The sequence below is a fragment of the Salvia splendens genome, chromosome 17, assembly GCF_004379255.2.
Source record: "Salvia splendens isolate huo1 chromosome 17, SspV2, whole genome shotgun sequence".
Lineage (NCBI taxonomy): Eukaryota > Viridiplantae > Streptophyta > Magnoliopsida > Lamiales > Lamiaceae > Salvia > Salvia splendens.
In genome coordinates, this window is record NC_056048.1 from 7437779 (window position 1) to 7463724 (window position 25946).

At 40.3% G+C, this 25946-nt stretch overlaps 1 pseudogene; it reads right to left on the reverse strand.

Annotated features, from left to right (window-relative positions):
* LOC121774245 overlaps positions 1–14942 on the reverse strand; it is a 28180-nt pseudogene extending 13238 nt beyond the window's left edge.
* Positions 14943–25946: the final 11004 nt, after the last annotated feature.

Consider the following 25946-nt stretch of genomic DNA (forward strand, 5'->3'; position numbering starts at 1 on the left):
TTTGTGGAAAAAACCTCCGGTTTTGTGGTTGAACCGCCGGTTCAGGCGGTAAACCGACGGTTCGGCCGAAAATTTGAAAATTTGAAATTTGAATTTTTTTTTTATTTCTTCCAATTTTACTCCTATAAATACCCCACTTCTCCTTCATATTTCGTTACCCCATTCTTGTGTTAACAAGGATTTCATTCTCAATCTCCATTTCTCTATTCTCTCCTCATTCTCTCTAATTGCGCAAGTTTAATTCTACACGAATTTTACTATGGATGTGTCTCATAGATGGAATTCGACATATGATTGTCTGAATTCTACCTTGACACATAAAGATGCTTTATGTGATTTTTATAGAACTAACCCCTACCGTGATTTATATCTTTCGCATAGTTGTTGGGATAACAGTTTGGCTTTATTTAAATTGTTCAAATATTTCAAAAATGCTACTGTTGAATTGTCGGGTGTTTATTATTGCACTGTTGTTCGTGTTTTGGAGCATTGCATGTACATATCCCTTGGTTTTAAAACTGCAATAAAAAATGTTTCCTCTTCTCCCGAGTTAATGTGCGTTTTGTATTATATGATTGAAAAATGGCTCAAGTATTTCAGTGAGATTCCTAACGTGTTTTTGATTGCAAAGGTATTGGATCCAAAATGGAAATTAGCAGGTACCTCTAGAATTTTAGATTTTTATTATAACAATTTGAGTTCAATTGATCTTGGTCCCCTTCAAGCAATCCAATCGGATACCAGTGACGAATTTGGAGTCGACCTCTCAGAAACCTTTCAAATAAACCTCCCGGACCGGTCAGTTGTGCAACAAAACCTCGAGTATAACTTGCGCTCTCTCTACACCGAATATGAAACCAAGTATAACACCACTCATCAAGTCAGAAGACCACCTCCTCCACAACATAACTATGGCTTTGCATTTCAAGCCGATTATGATGACCCCGACGCGCAATCCCAACTAGACGACCTATACAACTACAGCACCGGCGGAAGGTCCTCAGGTATGGTCAGTGAATTAGATTTATATTTTGAATCACTCTTTTCCTTTGGTGATGAAGGTCCTACTCCTCCCGCCCAAATCGACGTCCTCGATTGGTGGGGAACCCACGAGAAAGATTTTCCCATCCTTGCTTCAATGGCCAAGGAGATTTTTTCTGTTCCGGCTTCCACCGTCGCCGTCGAGTCCGCTATTAGTGTTTGCTCGCGCGTTTTGGATGAATCAAGAAGTAAGCTCTCGGCGAAAAATATGGAAGCCGTGATGTTACTTGATGATTGGGCCAAAGCTGACGTCCGAGAACAAGAAAATGATTGGAATGATCGTCAAGAGGGATCACAAGATGAATTCACCGGGGATGAAGATTAGGCCAACCGTCAACCGCCGCCGGCCAAGCCAAATAGGTAAGTAAGGTAAGAGAACTACGTGGACTTTGATTCCCTAATGCAAATGAGCAATTGGGATACGTAGGCACCTCAACTTAAATTTTTTAATTTAAGTTGAGCTCAAGTCCTTTTTCTTTTATTTCTTTTTTTTCCCATTAATTCCTACTTTAAAAATATGCAAATACAATTACATAATTGTATTTGTATATACTCTAGTCGATGAAGTATATTTCTCTATACGGCTAAATGAGGGAAACTTTTGACAATTCTACTATAATTGTTGATTGTTAGACGAATCTCAACATTTAAAGTTGAATTGCTAAAGGTGTCCTTAATTTAGTTATGTAGAACGATCTTCTTCGCCGGTTAAGAGTATATATATAATACACTTATACGTTTAAGAACTTCAACGTCATTTCTTGTCATTTGTAATTAGTTCTTCACTAGTAGTCTCATTTGTATTTAAATTTTGTTTAAGACTTCAAGACCGCCATATGTTTTCAATTTGTAATTGTTGTAACTTGTAACGTGTAATTTGTAAACATGCAATTTTAATAAAATTGCAACTTTAGCCGTATTTTTTTCAATTTTATTTACTCACATTGCATACAAAAACAAACTTGAAAAGTGTAATTTAATTTGATTAAAATTGAAAAATTGAAAAATGCAAAAAAAAAAAAAAAAAAATTCGTCGAACCGCCGAACCGGCCCGGAACCGGCGGTTCAAGCCGAAAACCGGCGGTTTTGAACCGCCGCGTAACCCGCCGGTTTTTTGAACCGGAACCGCCGGAAGCTAGGCGGGCCGGTTCAGGTTCGGCAATTTCTCGACCCTTGAACCGCCGGTTCGGGCCCGGAACCGGCGGTTTACGACCCTTGTGCATGCCTAACTAGGCCTGATATAGCATTTGCTGTTGGAAGGTTGAGCAGGTTTACTCATAATCCAAGCATACATCACTGGCAGGCAGTGAGGAGGCTATTCAAGTACCTCAAGGGAACCATGAACCATGAACTGTGGCAAAACAATCTTTAAATCGCTTTCATAGTTAATTTAGTTTTACCGCTTTTACGTTGGATTTCTGTCGCTTTTGGTTTTCGTTGCTTTGAAGTACTTGTTTTTTTTAAGATCCGAACTTGCTTAATGCTATGAAGTCGATTTCTGTTCAGTTTGTCATGTTGGTTCTTTCCCATTCTGCCTAGTTAGCTTAGATCTAGTGTTTCTAGTTGTTTTCAGCGTGAAATTATTTGTCCCTGTTGCTGTCGCATTTTCATTAATTAAACGTAGAACTGTTTGATCGTGAGTGAATCGCTGCATGTGAAGTTTAGTTTGAGTTCATTTCGTTTTCTGTTGACCAGTATGTGGAGTTGCAGTTTCTGTGTTTTGATTTCAGATTTGGTGTTCTTATTTGTGGATCTGTGTTCGCGAGTCGATAATCTGTGTTTTCCGTGTTGAATCTGGATTTATTATCTGAATCTTGGATGTGTTTGTTAAAGAAGATGATGTCCATGTCAATAGTTGGGGACCACTTTTGCTTTTTAGATGCTTTTTGCCTTTTGTCCTTCACCTTTAGTTTGTACCCTGCAGATCTGTCAGCCTAGTCAACATAACTACCACTACCCTCTGAATATTCTGTTTAGCCCAAAATAGAAACCCGTACCTTCTAAATATTTTCTGTTACAAAAATGTCTCCCCATTCCCACGTACACAGCTGCACCTCTATACTTCTCTCCCACTCTAGTCAGTAGGAGTTTACCTTTAATTTTCGCCTAGGTAGAGACTCAACCCAAGCGTGGTAGCTAACCAAACCATCCAGAATATCACCACAATAGTTTTAACGCACCATCTCTGTGGGATTCGACCCTTATCACCACTATACTGATCAGTAGGAGTGGGTTGAGGAATCTTTGAAACCAGGGTCTAGGCTTAGTTAGGGTCTCTTGGATGCGTGTCCCAACCATCGCATGGCGGATATTGAAGTACACCATGTCTTTTATGAAGGGATGAACAGAGCAACCAAGGATCTAGCGAACTCCTCGTCGGGAGGAAGTTTCACACAATTAAGAGTCAGTGAAGCGAAGAGGGTTCTAGGAAAGCTTTTGAGTGCAAAAAAGGAGTACGACAATTCCAGAGATGGTTACAGCAGAGAAAGGATCGCCAGCGCCGCATCTACTGACCAGGAGCAGAAGATAGAGCAAAAGCTGGATTTGAAAATGGAAGAACTGAAAAAGACGCTCCTGAGCGCGATCGAGAAGAGCAAGCCACCAATTACCCCAGCTGGGGGCTACAAGGGTACGGAGCAGGGAAATCAAGGACCGAGTTATGATCAGCCCAATGACTTCCCGAATATGGAGCAAGTCAATGCTGCTGGGTATTTCAACTCTAGTGGGCACTGGATCCAAGGGAGACAACGGGATGCACCATGGAGAGATCATCCGAACTTTCGATGGGGGGATGGGAGCCAAAATCAATACCAAGGTCAAGGTCAAAACCAATACAACCCCCACCCGAATCAGAATTTTAGCCGTGGTCCAGAAAATCCCAATAGTCAGTTCAACTGGGCAGGAAGGAACCAACAACCCCACAGTCAGCAATCCCACAACCAGAACCCACAGAACCAAAACCCGAACCCTGTCTATGTACCACCCCACCAGAGGAACTTTCAAAATTATCAGAGTCAACCTAACCAAGGACCACCACCTCAGCAAAACCCAACCCAGTTCCAGAACCAGAACCAATATCATACTGACCAGTATAACCCTCCTGGCCAGTATAACCAATACCCACCTAACCCGAACCAGCAAAATTTCCAACATTTCCAGCCCAACCAAAATTCCCAGTATAACCAGCACCAAGGGCCGAATCAATCCCAATACCCTAGCAAGTCCAGGAGATCTATGGAGGACATGATGGGTGAATTGCTCGCTTCACAGCAGGGTATAAAGGGTGAGTTACAATCTCATAACGAAGTGGTGCAGGGGATGCAAAACGCCCAGAAGGAGCATAAAGCGAACATGGATATGATGAACCGGCAGTTAGCCCAACTGGCCAGTTCGATGGGTGAAATGAAAGGAAACTCAGGGAAACTCCCGTCCACAGTCCATGTGCCTGAAAAGGCGAACGTGAGCAAGATCACACTACGGTCCGGTACTACCTATGAAGGACCTCAACTGAAGAAGGCCGACGGAGAACCCAGTGGGACGAAGAAGACGGGTGATACTGTTTCAATGGAAGAGCTCCAGAAACCCATGCCTCGAATGCAGGATCCATTCTTCTTGGATGATACACCAAGTGTAAGAGGTGAACCCGACACCCTACTGACCAGGAAGGAACCTCCTCAAGAGGAAGAGCCAAGAATGGAGGCCCAGACCCAGGAACTACCCAAGAAAGGCTCCAGGAAGGTTGCTGAGGGACCAGTAGAGGAGAAAAAAGGGGAGAAACCATTCCCATTCCGATTTGTTACAAAGAGGAAGAAAGAGAACCAGGTTGACTACTCGTCGATTTTTGGGAAATTGGATGTCACCATACCATTCCTCCAAGCCGTGAAGCTACCTGGTCTCAGGAAATTCATAAAGGACTTCATAGCCGGGAGAGCCCAGAAGGATGGCAAGATTATGGTGGAAGGGATAGCGTCAGCGATAGTGCAAGAGAAGTTAACACCCAAGAGAGCCGACCCAGGTATGTTCACCCTGCCCATAACTGTAGGAGATGTGAAGGTCGAACATGCAATGTGTGATTTTGGAGCTTCTATTAATGTCATGCCATTGTCTATCTATAACCGGTTGAAAGGAGTGAGGCTGTCAAATACTAGGGTGTTGATCCAACTGGCTGATAGGTCGTGCATAAGCCCTGAGGGAGTTTTAGAAAATGTGTTGTTTAGGGTACATGATTTTACCTACCCCGCTGATTTTTATGTGATCAAAATGAGTGAGCATGAAGCGAGGGAGTCTAGTGGAGTTTTGTTAGGGAGACCTTTTCTGAGAACGGCCAAGACAATAGTAGATATGGCTGAGGGAACTATTTGTATTGATTTTCATGGGGAGAAGTTTACCTTCGATATAAATGATGCCATGAAGAAACCCATCGATTCTGAAAATCTATGCTATGTTGATTTGATTGACCCCCTAGTCCAAGATTTTCTTGAGACCGAACTATTGCAGGAGAAACTCCAAGCTTTAGACGTTTATGAACAGGCTGACATAGAAGCTGCTGCATGGTGTGATCAGTAGCCAAGGGCTGACTGATGAAGAAATAGAAGTAGCGATCAAGGAATTCTGTCGGAAATCGGAGTTCATTGGAGCCGCAGGGGCTCAGCTACCAGTCAGTATAGAAGAACCATCAGAGGGAGAATTAGAGAACAGAGGAGAGGCCGAGAAAAACCCTCTACCCGAAGACACACTTCCACCCCAAGTTGAGCTGAAGAAGTTGCCGCCGAATTTGAAGTATGCCTTCCTTGGAGAGGAGAACTCATATCCAGTGATCATCAGTAGCAGCCTTACGAAGGAACAAGAAGCTAGGCTACTGACCGTGCTGAGCAAGAACAAGAAGGCGATTGGATGGAGTCTCACAGATTTAGTTGGAATTAGCCCCGACGTCTGCATGCACCATATTAGGTTGGAGGAAGGAGCGAAGGCACATCGAGATGCTCAAAGGAAGGTAAACCCTAACATGCGAGAAGAAATATTGAAGGAAATCTTGAAGTTGTTGTCACTAGGAATTATCTATTCAGTACCGGATAGTGAGTGGGTCAGCCCGATCCACATGGTCCCAAAGAAGTCGGGCATCCAAGTAGTTCAGAATGAGAGGAATGAACTGATCCCAACGAGGCTAGTCACGGGTTGGCAAATGTGCATCGATTACCGTAAGCTGAACAATGCGACCAGGAAGGACCATTTTCCCCTGCCATTCATCGACCAAATGTTGGAGAGATTAGCTGGGAAGAAGTTCTTCTGCTTTCTAGATGGGTACAGCGGGTATTTCCAAATTTACGTAGATCCTGAGGACCAGGACAAGACCACTTTCACTTGCCCGTTTGGAACCTATGCATACCGTCTCATGCCCTTCGGCCTATGCAACGCTCCAGGTACGTTTCAACGATGTATGATGAGCATATTTTCCGATTTGATTGAGGATTACATAGAGATATTCATGGATGACTTCACGGTTTACGGAGACTCGTTCGACTCTTGCCTTCACCATTTGAATATATTTTTGGAAAGGTGTCAAGCAAAGAGTTTGGTTTTGAACTTTGAGAAGTGTCATTTTATGGTCACCGAAGGGATAGTTTTAGGACACGTGGTCTCAGAAAGAGGTATCCAAGTGGATCGAGCCAAGGTGGATGTTATAGCCAAATTACCATTCCCTACTGATCAGAAGGGAATAAGGGGTTTTCTGGGGCACGCTGGATTTTATCGAAGATTTATCAAGGATTTCTCCAAGATCGCCCAACCCCTTACCAGATTACTTCAGAATGATGTGGAATTCATTTTTGATGAGCAATGCAAGGCTGCTTTCAACCTTCTCAAGGAAAAGCTGATATCCGCACATATCATAAGGGCTCCTGACTGGAACCATCCTTTCGAAGTAATGTGCGACGCCAGCGACTATGCAGTGGGAGCCGTGCTGGGTCAGAGGATCGACGGGAAGAGATACATAATTTTTTATGCGTCCAAGGCTCTGAATCAAGCCCAGCGGAATTACGATACCACTGAAAAAGAGATGTTGGCAGTAGTGTATTCTTTCGAGAAGTTCCGGCCGTATTTGTTGGGATCCAGGGTCATAGTGTATACTGACCATGCAGCGATTAAGTATCTGATTGCCAAGAAGGAATCAAAACCACGCCTGATCCGATGGGTGCTTTTGTTACAAGAATTTGATTGGGAGGTGGAAGATAAGAAGGGAGTCGAGAACAAGGTGGCAGACCATTTGAGCAGAATAATGCAAGATGGAAACGGTGACGAAGTGCATGATAAATTTCCAGATGAACATTTGTGTGAGGTGATTTTTGCGCCCAGTAAAATTGATTGGGAAGAAGTGTGGAAACTTACTGGTCAGGATGATACAGCGAAAGGAAAAGAGAAGGTAGGGCAAGAGCCGTGGTATGCGGACCTGGCCAACTACCTAGTAACTGGAGAGCTTCCAGAAGTACCGAGTGTTACCAAAGCCCAAAGAATGAAGATCAAGAGTGAAGCAAAATACTACTTTTGGGACGACCCCTATCTGTGGAAAGTAGGGTCCGATCAAGTGATAAGGAGGTGCATTCCTGACTGGGAGCAGCGGGATGTTTTAACCCACTGCCATTCGTTAGCATGTGGAGGGCACTTCGGGTCCAAGAAGACGGCAAGGAAGATTCTGGATAGCGGTTTTTACTGGCCCACTCTCAACAAAGATGCGTACGAGTTCTGCAGGAGCTGTGAGCGTTGCCAACTGACCGGTGGAATATCTGCCCGGGATGAAATGCCGCAGGTACCCGTAATAGTTTGCGAGCTATTCGACATATGGGGAATGGATTTCATGGGGCCTTTTCCTTCATCCTATGGGAATCTGTACATCCTAGTTGTTGTAGACTACATCTCCAAATGGGTAGAAGCCAAGGCCACATGCACGTGTGAAGCCAAGGAGGTGGCCAAGTTCTTAAAGAGTCATATCTTCAGCCGATTCGGTGTACCCAGGGCAATCATATCCGATCAAGGTACGCACTTCTATAATCGCACAATCGAAGTCTTAATGAAGAAATACGGTGTGCACCATAGACTATCCATCCCTTACCACCCGCAAGCAAATGGTCAAGCAGAGATTTCTAACCGCGAGATAAAGAAAATTTTGGAGAAGACTGTGAACACTTCTAGGAAGGATTGGAGTGTAGGGTTATAGGATGCTCTCTGGGCGTATCGAACAGCCTACAAAACCCCCATAGGCATGTCCCCTTACCGGATTGTTTTTGGGAAGATGTGCCACTTACCGGTTGGGATCGAGCATCGAGCATACTGGGCAGTACAGAAAGTGAATATGGATGCTACAGCCTGTGAAGAGGAAAGGAAGCTGCAACTGCAGGAGCTTGAGGAACTTAGATTGGAGTCATTCGACTCAGCCATGTGGCACAAAGAGCGAACTAAATTGTGGCATGATCGAAATCTGAGAACTAAGGAGCTCCATGTTGGCCAGAAAGTACTACTCTTCCAGTCAAGAGTGAAGCTTATGCCAGGGAAACTCAAGTCCAAATGGACAGGACCGTATACCATCACTGCACTCCTATCTAATGGAGCTGTAGAAATTTCAGGGAGTTTCCCTAACTCTGAACCTTTTATTGTGAATGGCCATAGGCTGAAGATCTTTAGGGAAAACAGTGAAGTGGGTGTAGTGGATGAGATCCCACTACAGCCCGGTGTCTTATCTTCCCACTGACCAGTAATACAAGAATTTGGAATTCCACTAGGCTAATCCTTCTTTAAACTTACATGCGTGGCCGAGTAGAGTTCCAAATTGCCTAAGAAGTGTAAATATTGTAATTACGTAATAGTTAAATCTTTTAAACCTTCAATGTTTTTAGGAAAAAAACCAAAAATATTTTCGGGTCCAAGTTTTAATTGGGAATACGTATTGACTCACCAACTAACTATTTAGTGAAACTCCCTTTTTAATTTATATGCCCGCTTTTCTTTTTCTTTCTAGTTTGGGAAAATTTAGGGGGAATTGATTAAGTGGGAATTTTGAATTAAGGCTTGTGCAGCTTTTGCAGGTAGGCAGCAGGAAAATATGGCGCGTGAGCAGAGAGAAAGTACACGCTGACCAATCAGAAGCCAGCAACCTCAACCGCCTCCCATCTGAAGCGTTGCGACCGGCTACCCCTAATACCCGGTTGCAACCACCTGCAACTGCAATCTCTCACCCAAATTATACCCACCGTCCCAACCCTTCTCCCTCACAAACCCTCATTTTCAAATTCCCTTTCAAGAAATTCTCGTCCATCTCTCTCACAGAAACATCATCCTCAAACCCAACTCTCTCCCAGAAATCAAAATCCAAGACCCCACCACCAAATCACCACTGAAACCATGGGGAAAAAGGCGTTCGCTACTAAGATTAAACCACCTTCGTCTCGCCGTGAAGAAAACCGGGAAGAAAACCCTGGCACGCAACCACCGCCAAACCCTCAACCTTCAGCACCAACTCAGCAAGCCCCACCGATGATATCTCTAGACGCAATGGCGGAGTTTCTCCGTTTACAAAACCCCACTACTACGCAATGGGAGAAGAAGCAATACCGACTGGGAGGTCTGCAGCACATCCAGGAATACAGGATCAGGAGCAGAGACAGGAAAAGCTAGAGAAGACTGTGTCCGAAGTCGCGGAGGAAAACAGACAGATGAGATCAGAAATGACACGGCTAGCATCAGTGATGGAAGGAATCCTGAAGGAATCGGCAGGACAGACGAGGCAGAGTCAGAAGCAAAGAGCTTTGGAGACTGTTGTTACCAGGCTAGGGGACGAAAACCGACGGCTGATAACAGAAATGGCCAGGATGGCGTCCGTAATAGACGAGATATTGATGGAGTTAACGCAACGAGGCCAAGAGGAAGCTGTTGAACCAAGGGGCCATGGAGGCCGAGCTAATGAACCACGAGTATCCGAGGAGGTATTACCCGAGACAAAGGAAGCAGAGAAGGAACACGAGGAAGGAGAAGCCGAAGAATCAGCAGAATCTGGGAACAAGCAATCCGAGAATGAGGAGGAGAAACCGGTAGAACCACCTGCACCACAACCTGCCCCGCGAAGGAGCAGGAGGAACAAGTGACCACCACCCCCACCTGACCAGTTAGTTTTTCTTTTTATTTTCTCGTTTTTTTAGCTTTTCGTTTTTAATTGTGTTTTGTATGTTTAGGTAGTATAATTTTTGTTTGTGCGCAAACCCATTCATAACACTTAGCCTATTCTATAGTCTAAGTGTGAGAAGTTAAGGGTTTGTCTTTTTGGCGCATGTGTTTGTGTTTTCTGTTTTCTTTTTCGTAAGCATGTTGGCTCACACTTAGACTATGGAATGGCCTAAGTGTGAGGAGTTTTGTATATATGTGTGTTTTGTTTGTTGTTTTTTGTTTAGGTTTTCAACCTCTCCCATTTAGCCTATTCCATAGTCTAAGTGTGAGAAGTTTTAGTTTTGATTTGTTGTTTTTGTCTGCTGTCTATGTGTCCATCATAGTGACCATTACCTTTTCCACTTCACAGCCCTATCTGAGGGCAGACACTTGTGAAGTGGGAGGGGGGACGCAATGACCAGTATGATGATGAGTATGTATATATGTGTAGTCTTTGTGTTTGTGCGTGTGTTAGTGTCTTGTTTGGTCTAGTTTTTTTTTTTTTCTTTTTTTGTTTTGATTGGGCTTAAAACTCAACTGTTCTGAGCTGACGGTGAAGGGAACTGAGGGAAATAAGACATGCTGGAAAACCAAAACCACCCTCCCTAGTACCTCCTAGTCAGGATAGATGATGTGAGTATGAGAGAAAAGTCCATACTTAGAGCCAAACGCGAAAGCCCTCTTAAGATGTGAGTTATAATAAGATGTGAGTTATAAGCTTAAAGTGGAACCACTTTCCACATAAAGTGAAAAGAAGGAGAGGCTGCCACAATTTGCCTAGGATGAAGTGACTACGGGTAGCAAACACTGAAGGCAGTAGGAAACCCCCCCATCTGAAAAAAAAAAACCACCTTTAGAACCTCTTTTCCTAACTCTTTTACCCAGATAAATACCCCTAGCCACTGGGACTGTGTGTGTGCAAGGCATGAGGCGAATGAAGCTTACTGGCCAGAAAGATGTACAAGAAAGCAGACTACAGCTGGGCAAGAAAGTTTGGAAGAAAATCGATCAGGGAGTTATCCCGGGTCCACAAAAAAGAAAAAAAAAAGGAGAAGAAGAAGGTATAAGGGTGGCGAAGCCACAAAGGAAAAAAAAAGAGAGAAGAATGTGGAGAAAAATGGTCAGAAACTTGACCACAAAAAAAGAGAAGGAATAAGGGTGGCAAAGCCACAAGATGATACTGAACAGTTGGAGACCCAAGCCAGAAGCGCCAACTAAAAAGTAACTGATCAAAAGCCTACATCACACAGTTCTCTCGCATCGATAAAATAGAAATTTTGAAAACTTAGAGCCTTAGGAACATCTACCCCAAAACACTGCAACCCAATAGCCCCATTACAAGCCTTTAAGTCCTTCAGTAGCTGCACGTGAGATCTAAGTCCGAAGCAAGTGGGGTTGAGCATATTGAGAGAATGCGGTCCTAACATTCCTGGTGAGGTATGAGAGACCGAGTGAATCTAGTGTTTGGCCGAGAGTTTGGGCGATCTTGACAAACGGATGTACTGACCAGGAAGGAATGGGGGGGCGGCAGAAGTTCAAGGCTGTCTAAGGCCGGATTGCACCGGATCCCGAGGTAAGGGATGGTTGAAAATATAGCCCAATCTTTGTGTTTTAGTTTTTATTTGTGTTTGTGTGTTTTTCTGTGTTTGTTCAAGTGTTTTTCTTTGCGTCGTTGTAGTATAGAGTCTAGTTTAGGTAGAGTCGGTCAGGGGAGTAACCAGGCTAGAATTCGACTTATTTCTTTTTGTTTGTTCTTCACGCTTGAGGACAAGCATGTGGTAAGTGTGAGCAGTTTGATAAGTCGTATTCTAGGCCTAGGTTACGGGTCAGTATGATGTGCATAATTGAATTATATCTGCAAAACTAGTTGCTTAAGCGTACATGGTAAGCGTTCTAGCCAGTAGGCAAAGTTTCAGATACTTCAGGTGAAAAGGGCGTCAGGACGATCACGTACTGACCAGTATACATGCAAAAATGGCTCGAGATGGAGAAGGAGGATAGCTGGGACTGATCAATCACAATTAAGGGAAAATAAGTCATTTCACCGCAAGGTCTTACCCTAAAAATCAAGGGTAAGCCTCCCTATAAAAGGAAGCCACTTGGAGAGAGAAAAAGGGACTATTCATCATCATCACTCTTAGGTAGAATTCTCTCGGAGATCAGTCCTTCAGCCCAGCCCAGAATCTCGTTCCTCGCCACTGCCATGGTCACTTGAAGATTTAGATGTTCTCGGAGTTCCAAACCTTCCTTCCAGCCAGCCAGATCTTAGTTTAGAAGTTTCATCGCCCGGAGTGGCAAAACAATCTTTAAATCGCTTTCGTAGTTAATTTAGTTTTACCGCTTTTACGTTGGATTTCTATCGCTTTTGGTTTTCGTTGCTTTGAAGTACTTGTTTTTTTTAAGATCCGAACTTGCTTAATGCTATGAAGTCGATTTCTGTTCAGTTTGTCATGTTGGTTCTTTCCCATTCTGCCTAGTTAGCTTAGATCTAGTGTTTCTAGTTGTTTTCAGCGTGAAATTATTGGTCCCTGTTGCTGTCGCATTTTCCTTAGTTAAACGTAGAACTGTTTGATCGTGAGTGAATCGCTGCATGTGAAGTCTAGTTTGAGTTCGTTTCGTTTTCTGTTGACCAGTATGTGGAGTTGCAGTTTCTGTGTTTTGATTTCAGATTTGGTGTTCTTATTTGTGGATCTGTGTTCGCGAGTCGATAATCTGTGTTTTCCGTGTTGAATCTGGATTTATTATCTGAATCTTGGATGTGTTTGTTAAAGAAGATGATGTCCATGTCAATAGTTGGGGACCACTTTTGCTTTTTAGATGCTTTTTGCCTTTTGTCCTTCACCTTTAGTTTGTACCCTGCAGATCTGTCAGCCTAGTCACCATAACTACCACTAGAAACTCGTACCTTCTAAATATTTTCTGTTACAAAAATGTCTCCCCATTCCCACGTACACAGCTGCACCTCTATACTTCTCTCCCACTCTAGTCAGTAGGAGTTTACCTTTAATTTTCGCCTATGTAGAGACTCAACCCAAGCGTGGTAGCTAACCAAACCATCCAGAATATCACCACAATAGTTCCAACTGTCACCATCTCTGTGGGATTCGACCCCTACCTTCACTATACTGATCAGTAGGAGTGGGTTGAGGAATCTTTGAAACCAGGGTCTAGGCTTAGTTAGGATCTCTATCCTGACCAGTAGGATATATCCTTGCTTGAACGACACCTACGCACCTCTGAGGTCCTTTCAAATGGCGCCGTTGCCGGGGATGGATGGCGTTACTAGTTACTTTTGTGTGTGATACTTTGGTGTATATATTGTGTATAATTTTCCTTTTTCTTTTCATTTCAGTTTATGAGCAGCAGCTCGGCTCCTGACCAGGGGAGGCCGAAGATACTTCAGCGAGGATCCATACTCGTAACCACTCGTTCTGGCCTGTCGACCACCTTGTCTGACCTAGGCACGAGTAGTGACGAGGAGAAAGGCACCATAGAGGGACCAATACCAGAAGAGAAACCACTGTTGGAAGGCAACCCAAGGGAAATGGCCAACCAGGGAGATGGAAAGATTATTCAAGGCGTACTTGGAAATCTCCGAAGATGTGGTGGTTGGAACGAACCAATCTGGCGATCACTTTTGGTGGCGCGTATCTAGCCGGTACAATGCAAACCGGCCACCGGGAACGATCGAGCGCAACGAGAGTATGGTGCGCAACTGCATCGGCCGAGCCAACGAAGAAATTGGCAAGTTCAACGGCTATTTCATCCAGGTGTCCCGGAATGCCGGGAGCGGCCGAAGCGAGGTCGACATCATCACCGCCGCACTGAGCACCTACCAATCCATGAACGGTAAGTCGTTCAAATATCTTAACGTTTGGCAGGAGACGCGGACGCACCCGAAGTATAAGGGAGGCATAACATCCTCCTCTAGCGGCTCCTCCAAACGATCAAGGTCGGTAGCCCTATCCGACTCCGGCTCGGAAGAAGTGGCTAGCCAACTCGCCGGAGCTAACTTGGGTAGCCCCGACGCCGGACCGAGCGGTTCCCAACGCCGCCCCCAAGGAAGGAAGAAGGCGGCGGCCAACCGTCGTCGCGGCTCGACTCCCGAAGCCACTCCCGAAGCCGCTCCCAAAGCCGCTCCCGCTCCCTATGTGCCACCTCCACCCCGAACAACTCGCTGTGGATGCTCTTAAGCCAACTCAATATGGCCGATAGGTCATCTATGACCCCCACGCAACATGAAACACACGAGACCATGATAAAAGGTCTCCAAAAACAATTGGGGTTGATCCCGCCGGATGCGTAGTCTTATTAGGAGTTTAATTATGTAATTTTTAATTTTTAAGATTTTAATTATGTAATTTTTAATTTTAAGGAGTTTAATTATGTAATTTTTAATTTTTAGGATTTTAATTATGTATTTTTTAATTTTATTTGTAATTTTGTAATATTTATTGTTTTTTTTTAAATGGATTTTAATATTATGGAAATGTTTTTGTTTAATTGAATTTTATATTAATTGTGCTCGTCCTTGCGGAAGAGCACAGTTGTGGGTGTTGTGCTCTTGCCAGAGAGCAGGCATGAATAGTACCGTCCGGGCCCATAACCGTACCGCTGGCAAGAGCACGGTTGTGGATGCTCTTATGCTCTTTTTCTTGACCAGGAGACGACTCTTTAGGGGTTCTCCCTTTCCTGTCAGCACAAACCCCCATATCTACTTGGTTGAACTTTTCCGACTACGGCTCTCTTAATTACTTATCTGCATTAAAGCAAACATTCATCAAATAAATCATAGGGATAACACTGATGGGCATCTAGCTATTTCAAAACTATTTCATATGAACTCCATAAGCTTGGTTAAAAATCTAAACCAAATCAACCAATCCGGTTCAGCATTGAGTATCCTATTTTCTCAGTTCGATTCTATTCGAATCAATTTGACATAATGCACAACCCTCCCTAACTGAAACTTCTACCCAAGGTCCAACCATCAGCGACCCAATCACTAACTCATCTTGCACTAAACCAGTTGATTAGAGCAAGTAAACTGAATTAAAATCTATATTCTATCAACGTGAACAGATGAGAAATAAAGTTAATTACCAAAATCACGGCCGGGGCGAGGGATTCAGGGGTGCCGGTGGGTGGCGGGAGCGCACGGATTGGGTGCAGTTATTTATGTTTATAAAAAAACTCAATTAAAGAATTTCATTCGATTTTACTAATAGTCTTGCCCTAATCTCAATTGTTTCCTTTTTTTGCTAGTATTTTCCTATTCTATTTAGTTCCAATTTCAATAAAAGAATCCATTTTTTTTTCTGTGCGATATTCCTACTCTTTATTTCCTAATCTCCATATATGAAATTTACTTTATTATAAATGGCAGTAGAATGGAGACTCATGTTCCATTAATTTATGTTATTTAGAATTAATATATTTAAATAAAATTTATTTGCATAATTTTTTTAATTCAATTTCCTTATTTCTTAAAACTCATGATGTTACCAATCCGGTTTACTCCCTTCGTCCCATTAGAGTATGTAGTTTTTCCTTTTTACTCTGTCCCAGAATATGCAGTTTCTAATTTTAAAAAATCTTCACTGATGTAGGACTTATTATTATCTAATAATATTTAATTATTTTTTCTTTCTATTTCTCTCTTACTTTTCTTAGTATGCATTAAAACTCATGTCTAATTCAAAGTGAATATTCTTGTTGGATGGAGGTACTGTCCCACTAAAAATGTTCACTTTCTATATTTGGAAATAAATCTCTCTCCTCTTTCATCATTCTATATTTTTCTCTCTACTTACTCCACTTAACAATTCTTCTTAAAATCTCGTGTCACTCAATAATATGGACATCTTAAATAAGACGAGTATGTGAATTGGATTTACAATCCCTACACATAAAATAGTTTATTAAGTAAGATTAATTTACAAAACAAATCTCATTAGTTTAAATAGAATTAATATTGTGGAGTAATATTCATGAAGTTTGAGAGGTCAAAATAGGAGAGAGATGTACAAAATGTAAAGATTGATAAATTTATATCTTTGTGTTAATATTTTTAACATACAATATTGATATTTAGTTATTAGTTATTATTGTAAAAAGTTAGTATTTGATCATACACTTATACATCCCTATATATATATATATATATATATATATAGGAAAATGATCAATACAAAACTTGATCTCAATACAAAATCCAGACCAAATCCTGACCATGAGATTTGACAATCCAATGGTCAATAATTAAACAAAAACACGGAGGGTCATTGTAAAGCAGTTTTAGGTCATATTATAAACTTTGGGTTTGAGGTCATGTTAAGATCATTTCATGTCATCCTTACTATAATGACGTAAAAATAAGCTTACAATGACCTAAATATGACTTTTGTATGCTTGGTTCTGCATTTTTGTATTAAGAATGGTTTTGCATGGATAAAAACCCTATATATATATATATATATATATGGAGTGATCAACATATAACTAATCTTAAGTGTATAACTAGAGAACAAATCTCAGCCATACATCTTAATGGAACAAATATTATTTATTTTAATAATATAGAATATGCAAAGGGTATTTATGGAAATTACATTATGAAATTTAAATCTGCGATCAATTACGCGGTTTCCTTTCTTTCTCTGTCTAGTTGAGCTATTGGTTTCCTTACGCAGTAGAATTTGAATTATTTTTTGTTCGGTTTGTGTAATTAAGTATTGAGCTATTGAATTGATTGTGTTTTGAGCTGAGAATTTACTGCTTCAGCACAATATGTGGTTTTAAGCAGTTGACGAGTGTTTGCGTTTGAATTGATTTTGATGGCGTTGTGTGCGGGAGTATGCTCGAGGTCGACTTTCGATTTTGCTGATGTGCCATTTTTGAGAAGTGGTAATTTGTCGAAAACAGCTACTGATTGAGATCGGCTGATCGAGGGCGCGGCAAATACCGATTCCGGCTAGATCTCTCTCGTTTTCCAACAGCCCGGAGATGTACTCCGCGGCGTCCGATGCCTGAGAATCGAAGTTCGATGAGTATTCCGGTGAGAAATATCCTCCACCGGAGGAGATAATACTACCGGAGGCCTCGCCGCAGAGGAGGTCAGAGAAGCAGTCTGAGCACGACTACAGTGACATGGCGAAATCAAGCGCCGAAGACGACTCGTCATTCTCTTCGAATCATATTTTGTAGAAATTGAGCTTTGTAACGTCGGATTGGACGGTTTATCCGCCGGAAAACGTGAGTGAGAGAGAGGATATGTGAGTGAAGAAGAGAGAGTGAGAGAGGAAAAGACTGTAGGTTTTGGTCGGAGACTTGAGATTCACTAAACATGTGATGCTTTCAATATATGAATAGCTAAAAATTAACAATCACTCTTATCTGATTTTACTTCACTCTTATTTAAAAAACACATCACTCTTATTCTGATTTTACTTCACTCTTGTTTACAAAAGACATCACTCTTTTACTTCACTCTTGTTTACAAAGCAAATCACTCTTATTCTGATATTACTTCAATCTTATTTACAAAACACATTACTCTTATTCTGATTTTACTTCACTCTTGTTTACAAAACACATCACTCTTTTACTTCACTCGTGTTTACAAAACACATCACTCTTATTCTGATTTTACTTCACTCTTGTTTTGCAAAACACATCACTCTTATTCTGATTTTAGTTCACTCTTGTTTACAAAACACATCACTCTTATTCTGATTTCACTTCACTCTTGTTTACAAAACACATCACTCTTATTCTGATTTCACTTCACTCTTGTTTACAAAACACATCACTCTTATTCTGATTTCACTTCACTCTTGTTTACAAAACACATCACTCTTATTCTGATTTTACTTCACTCTTGTTTACAAAACACATCACTCTTATTCTGATTTTACTTCACTCTTGTTTACAAAACACATCACTCTTGTTATGATATTACTTCACTCTTGTTTACAAAACACATCACTCTTAGCATGATTTTACTTCACTCTTGTTTACAAAACACATCACTCTTATTATGATTTTACTTCACTCTTGTTTACAAAACACATCACTCTTGTTATGATTTTACTTCACTCTTGTTTACAAAACACATCACTATTAGCATGATTTTACTTCACTTTTGTTTACAAAACACATCACTCTTAGCATGATTTTTACTTCACTCTTGTTTACAAACACATCACTCTTAGCTTGATTTTACTTCACTCTTGTTTACAAAACACATCACTCTTGTTATGATTTTACTACACTCTTGTTTACAAGACACATCACTCTTGTTTACAAAACACATCACTCTTAGCATGATTTTACTTCACTCTTGTTTACAAAACACATCACTGTTATTATGATTTTACTTCACTCTTGTTTACAAAACACATCACTCTTGTTATGTTTTTACTTCACTCTTGTTTACAAAACACATCACTCTCTCACTCTGTTATTACTCTACACAGCCATGTTATGAAATGCTTGTTCTGTTTTTGAAATGTAAGGATCAAACCTGTAAGGTTTACTAATTACCGATATCTCTTTTGCCTACCAAGAGATGTGGTTAGTCGTCGCAACTAACAGACTTGTTACAAGAAAATGGTTTCGATATATAAAATAGGAACTATACATCAAGAAATAACATACCTGCAAAGATCCACCCTAATGCTGAAGAGTTGCAAGAAATATAAACGAATACAAGCAAAATAAGAAGATCAATAAAAGTTTAATTTGGCATAGACAATCCTTTCACGATATTTATTTTTATTGGAGATCTCAAGGGGTGACTACCAACAAAATCACCAAGACCAACAACACTAGGCTACAAACCATAAACGGGCTACATTCTGACTCTCGCTCATACGACCACACAAAACTTCACACATGTCCACTTTGACTTTGAAAATACCATCACTCTTATAGAAATTCCTCTCGAGTTGCATCGCTGCTGGTGTGGATTTTGGTTCTGATCGCAGCTTCTTCTCTGCGGGGCGTGTGGTGCCAGGGTGAGGATGCCTAAATGCAGTAACAAAACCTTACATGCAATATTGAAATGGCGACAAATCTCCTTCTCCAGAATCATCTGCAGCATCGACTTCCGAAAATCCAGATACGGATAGTCCGATTTCTTCGCCTAACAGCGTGCTCCCCTCCACCTCCTCCGGCGAGTGGCCGGAGATCTCCTCCGACTTTCACCTGGAGCAGAAATAGGTGAATTTCTAGAACAGAGAAGAGGAGAAGAGAGAATGCTCGGATGAAGACGCGGTTTGCAATTGAATTCAATTTTTCGAGCTACCCTGAATTTGGAATTAATTCAATTGGTATGCAATGACCATAATACCCCTGTATTTTTATTATAGAGTAAATTTGTGATTAAAGGAGCTAATATCTCCTTAAATTAGAAAATTAATACTAGCCCTTGATTTTTTTGATCTTGTGGCTATGATTTGTTCTCTAGTTATTTGGTTAAGGAGCATTTGCCATAGATCACTACTATATATATATATATATATATATATATATATATATATATAGAGAGAGAGAGAGAGTAGTGATCTAGGGCAAGAGTCCATTAAACCTATAACTAGAGAACAAATCATAGCCACAAGATCAGGAAAATCAAGGGCTAATATTAATACATGTAATTTTAGAATTTAAAGGAAAAATTAGTTCTCTCTCACAAATTTACTGCACAATAACAAAGCGAGGGTATAATGGTCATTGCCAGCTAAAATTAGGTTACGTCAAATTCAATTCTCAGCAGAAACATGGCTTTCTCTCAATCTCTGCAACCTCCATCGTTTGTTCGCTTACACAAATCTTCAACCCCAGTTCGATTCTATTTCCTCCCTTCATCTTACATGAAACACTTTCTGATCCCCAAACCAGAGCTCTCTACGACAGAGTCTTGGCTTTCGGCGCTGCTTTTTCTTTCTCTCCCCATGTACACCTCTGTCAATTATTATCTCAAGTATACATATTTTTTCTTACTTAATACTACCGGAGGCCTCGCCGCAGAGGAGGTCAGAGAAGCAGTCTGAGCACGACTACAGTGACATGGCGAAATCAAGCGCCGAAGACGACTCGTCATTCTCTTCGAATCATATTTTGTAGAAATTGAGCTTTGTAACGTCGGATTGGACGGTTTATCCGCCGGAAAACGTGAGTGAGAGAGAGGATATGTGAGTGAAGAAGAGAGAGTGAGAGAGGAAAAGACTGTAGGTTTTGGTCGGAGACTTGAGATTCACTAAACATGTGATGCTTTCAATATATGAATAGCTAAAAATTAACAATCACTCTTATCTGATTTTACTTCACTCTTATTTAAAAAACACATCACTCTTATTCTGATTTTACTTCACTCTTGTTTACAAAAGACATCACTCTTTTACTTCACTCTTGTTTACAAAGCAAATCACTCTTATTCTGATATTACTTCAATCTTATTTACAAAACACATTACTCTTATTCTGATTTTACTTCACTCTTGTTTACAAAACACATCACTCTTTTACTTCACTCTTGTTTACAAAACACATCACTCTTATTCTGATTTTACTTCACTCTTGTTTACAAAACACATCACTCTTATTCTGATTTTAGTTCACTCTTGTTTATAAAACACATCACTCTTATTCTGATTTTACTTCATTCTTGTTTACAAAACACATCACTCTTAGCATGATTTTACTTCACTCTTGTTTACAAAACACATCACTCTTATTCTGATTTTACTTCACTCTTGTTTACAAAACACATCACTCTTATTCTGATTTTACTTCACTCTTGTTTACAAAACACATCACTCTTATTCTGATTTTACTTCACTCTTGTTTACAAAACACATCACTCTTGTTATGATATTACTTCACTCTTGTTTACAAAACACATCACTCTTAGCATGATTTTACTTTACTCTTGTTTACAAAACACACCACTCTTATTATGATTTTACTTCACTCTTGTTTACAAAACACATCACTCTTGTTTACAAAACACATCACTATTAGCATGATTTTACTTCACTTTTGTTTACAAAACACATCACTCTTAGCATGATTTTTACTTCACTCTTGTTTACAAACACATCACTCTTAGCTTGATTTTACTTCACTCTTGTTTACAAAACACATCACTCTTGTTATGATTTTACTACACTCTTGTTTACAAGACACATCACTCTTGTTTACTAAACACATCACTCTTAGCATGATTTTACTTCACTCTTGTTTACAAAACACATCACTGTTATTATGATTTTACTTCACTCTTGTTTACAAAACACATCACTCTTGTTATGTTTTTACTTCACTCTTGTTTACAAAACACATCACTCTCTCACTCTGTTATTACTCTACACAGCCATGTTATGAAATGCTTGTTCTGTTTTTGAAATGTAAGGATCAAACCTGTAAGGTTTACTAATTACCGATATCTCTTTTGCCTACCAAGAGATGTGGTTAGTCGTCGCAACTAACAGACTTGTTACAAGAAAATGGTTTCGATATATAAAATAGGAACTATACATCAAGAAATAACATACCTGCAAAGATCCACCCTAATGCTGAAGAGTTGCAAGAAATATAAACGAATACAAGCAAAATAAGAAGATCAATAAAAGTTTAATTTGGCATAGACAATCCTTTCACGATATTTATTTTTATTGGAGATCTCAAGGGGTGACTACCAACAAAATCACCAAGACCAACAACACTAGGCTACAAACCATAAACGGGCTACATTCTGACTCTCGCTCATACGACCACACAAAACTTCACACATGTCCACTTTGACTTTGAAAATACCATCACTCTTATAGAAATTCCTCTCGAGTTGCATCGCTGCTGGTGTGGATTTTGGTTCTGATCGCAGCTTCTTCTCTGCGGGGCGTGTGGTGCCAGGGTGAGGATGCCTAAATGCAGTAACAAAACCTTACATGCAATATTGAAATGGCGACAAATCTCCTTCTCCAGAATCATCTGCAGCATCGACTTCCGAAAATCCAGATACGGATAGTCCGATTTCTTCGCCTAACAGCGTGCTCCCCTCCACCTCCTCCGGCGAGTGGCCGGAGATCTCCTCCGACTTTCACCTGGAGCAGAAATAGGTGAATTTCTAGAACAGAGAAGAGGAGAAGAGAGAATGCTCGGATGAAGACGCGGTTTGCAATTGAATTCAATTTTTCGAGCTACCCTGAATTTGGAATTAATTCAATTGGTATGCAATGACCATAATACCCCTGTATTTTTATTATAGAGTAAATTTGTGATTAAAGGAGCTAATATCTCCTTAAATTAGAAAATTAATACTAGCCCTTGATTTTTTTGATCTTGTGGCTATGATTTGTTCTCTAGTTATTTGGTTAAGGAGCATTTGCCATAGATCACTACTATATATATATATATATATATATATATATATATATATATATATAGAGAGAGAGAGTAGTGATCTAGGGCAAGAGTCCATTAAACCTATAACTAGAGAACAAATCATAGCCACAAGATCAGGAAAATCAAGGGCTAATATTAATACATGTAATTTTAGAATTTAAAGGAAAAATTAGTTCTCTCTCACAAATTTACTGCACAATAACAAAGCGAGGGTATAATGGTCATTGCCAGCTAAAATTAGGTTACGTCAAATTCAATTCTCAGCAGAAACATGGCTTTCTCTCAATCTCTGCAACCTCCATCGTTTGTTCGCTTACACAAATCTTCAACCCCAGTTCGATTCTATTTCCTCCCTTCATCTTACATGAAACACTTTCTGATCCCCAAACCAGAGCTCTCTACGACAGAGTCTTGGCTTTCGGCGCTGCTTTTTCTTTCTCTCCCCATGTACACCTCTGTCAATTATTATCTCAAGTATACATATTTTTTCTTACTTAATTTAGTACTATAATTCAAAATGAGTGTGTGTTTTGTTTGGTTAGGGAATGGAGGAAAAAGTGGAGTGGAGGAGCAGTTGGGAGTCACAATTGGACCAACTACAGCAACGCAATTGTAGGGAGAGATCGCCGTGGGGGGCTCGAATGCGAAACTCTACTAATTAGTGGACTACAAATTAATTTATGTAGATTAAAATAATTGTGGATGAATCTAACTATCAAGTATAGTATGAATGTATATGCAAGCTAAGTTGCAACGTCGTGAATTATATGAGCTGTTTTTTTGTTGCTTTTTGAAAAAAAGTTCCCTCTTCTCTCACAACAGTGAAGTAAAATCATGCTAAGAGTGATGTGTTTTGTAAATAAAAGTGAAGTAAAATCATAATAAGAGTGATGTGTTTTGTAAACAAGAGTGAAGTAAAATCATAATAAGAGTGATGTGTTTTGTAAACAATAGTGAAGTAAAATCATGCTAAGAGTGATGTGTTTTGTAAACAAGAGTGAAGTAAAACCTTAATAAGAGTGATGTGTTTATAAACAAGAGTGAAGTAAAATCATGCTAAGAGTGATGTGTTTTGTAAACAAGAGTGAAGTAAAATCATAATAAGAGTGATGTGTTTTGTAAATAAGAGTGAAGTAAAATTATGCTAAGAGTGATGTGTTTTGTAAACAAGAGTGAAGTAAAATCATGCTAAGAGTAATGTGTTTTGTAAACAATAGTGAAGTAAAATCATAATAAGAGTGATGTGTTTTGTAAACAAGAGTGAAGTAAAATCATGCTAAGAGTGATGTGTTTTGTAAACAAGAGTGAAGTAAAATCATGCTAAGAGTGATGTGTTTTGTAAACAAGAGTGAAATAAAATAATGCTAAGAGTGATGTGTTTTGTAAACAATAGTGAAGTAAAAAAATATTTCCTAAAACATAAATAGGGAGTAAAACATAAATATAATTAATTTACACATTTTGTTTCAATAGTAAACTCCATTGATAAATATGACGGATTAAGAAAATGCACTGTTATTTCATTTAGTAAAGTGGACTCAATTCTATAAATCGGAGGCAAATAGAGTGATTATGAGTAAACCAATGAAATTTGAATCAAAATCCCCAAATGTCGTCGCCCAAAATCAGATCGAACATACCAACGTTTGAATCAACATTGAAGGTTTAAAAATCAAAATTGTCAGTAGAAATCACCAAAATAAGCATTGCATCTAAGGAAAAAACATAAGAAGTTCAATGCAAGTGCGTGGTTGAGGGAGGTGGTGGTCCTTGTGGAGCGTGCAAGTTCCTTCGACGCAAATGCGTAAAAGGGTGCGTATTTGCACAGTATTTCGACTCCGATCAAGGCGCGGCCCACTACGCCGCCGTGCACAGGGTCTTCGGGGCTAGCAACGCCTCCAAATTGCTGCTTCAAATTCCGCCGCACTGCCTCCTCGACGCCGTCGTCACGCTTTGCAACGAGGCCCTCGCTAGTGTATAACTGATTCAATCATCTTTTCTCCTGCTACGCCATTGTTTGAAAGGTGATGGGGAGAAGGAGATTTGGAAGGAGAATTGAAACCGCATAAACTTTAAATTTCATAATTCCAAAAATACCCTTGGCCTATTTTGTATTATTAAAATGAATAATATTTGTTCCATTAAGATGTGTGGCTGAGATTTGTTCTCTAGTTATACACTTAATATTAGTTATATTTTGATCACTAACCTCTATATATATATATATATGTATATATATATATATATAATATGTGAGTGCGTTATAATGATAACCCATATTTATGTGATAACCCTATAACTAAATCTACACCACACTTTTTTAAAATATGTGGTCTAGATTTAATCAAATAAAACTATCATATTTCGGATATATTAAGGGAAAAATTGTCATTTCGTTATAAAATTGGGTGGGCAGCACTGGCTGGACTCGGAGCAGCAGCAACTGTTCGGTAGTTCCGGGCGGTTTCGGAACAAGGGGATGGCAGCAACGGTGTTTCTGACGCCGATGATGGCATTGCCGGCAGTCAACGAAAGAGAGAGAAGATGAGACGGCGGCTGATGCAACCACACGAGCAGCAGCGCGTCATAATAACGGACAGCAGCGACGCCTTGGAGAAGAGATCAGCAGCGGCTGACCCGGCACAACGACGCCGGCAGCACTTTGACAGCAGCGGCGCTGTGAAGGAGATGAGGGAAAGATAGGGTGGTGACGGAGGCGCAGAATTTGATGAAGGAGGGGATAACAGCGGTGGCTTGGCGTGAGATCGAGGGAGAGGGATTTGGGGCTGCATCGTTGAGAAGAAGAAGAAGAAGAAGAGACAAAACTGGTGGTTGTAATAGTAACTTGTATGACTTGATACTAGTATTTTGTAATAGTGGTTTCGAATATAATCATCCAAGATTATCATTTTATCAGTCAGAAGTATCATTTTATCTGCTGCAAGTATTATTTTGTCATTTTATAGGCCAGAAGTATCATTTTATCTGCTGTGAGTATCATTTTATCATTTTATCTGCTGCGAGAATCGAACGGAGAGAGAGGGAAGAATGGAGCGAAATTCAGAAATTAAATGAGGGAAATGACAGTTTTACACTCTACACGTTTTTTATGAAGGAAAGCTAAGTTTGAATCTGAACCACGTGATTAGAAAATATGTGTGGTCAAGATTTGGTTATAGGGTTATCACACAAATTGTGGGTTATCATATGATCATAACCATATATATATATATATAGGAAAATGATCAATACAAAACTTGATCTCAATACAAAATCCAGACCAAATCCTGACCATGAGATTTGACAATCCAA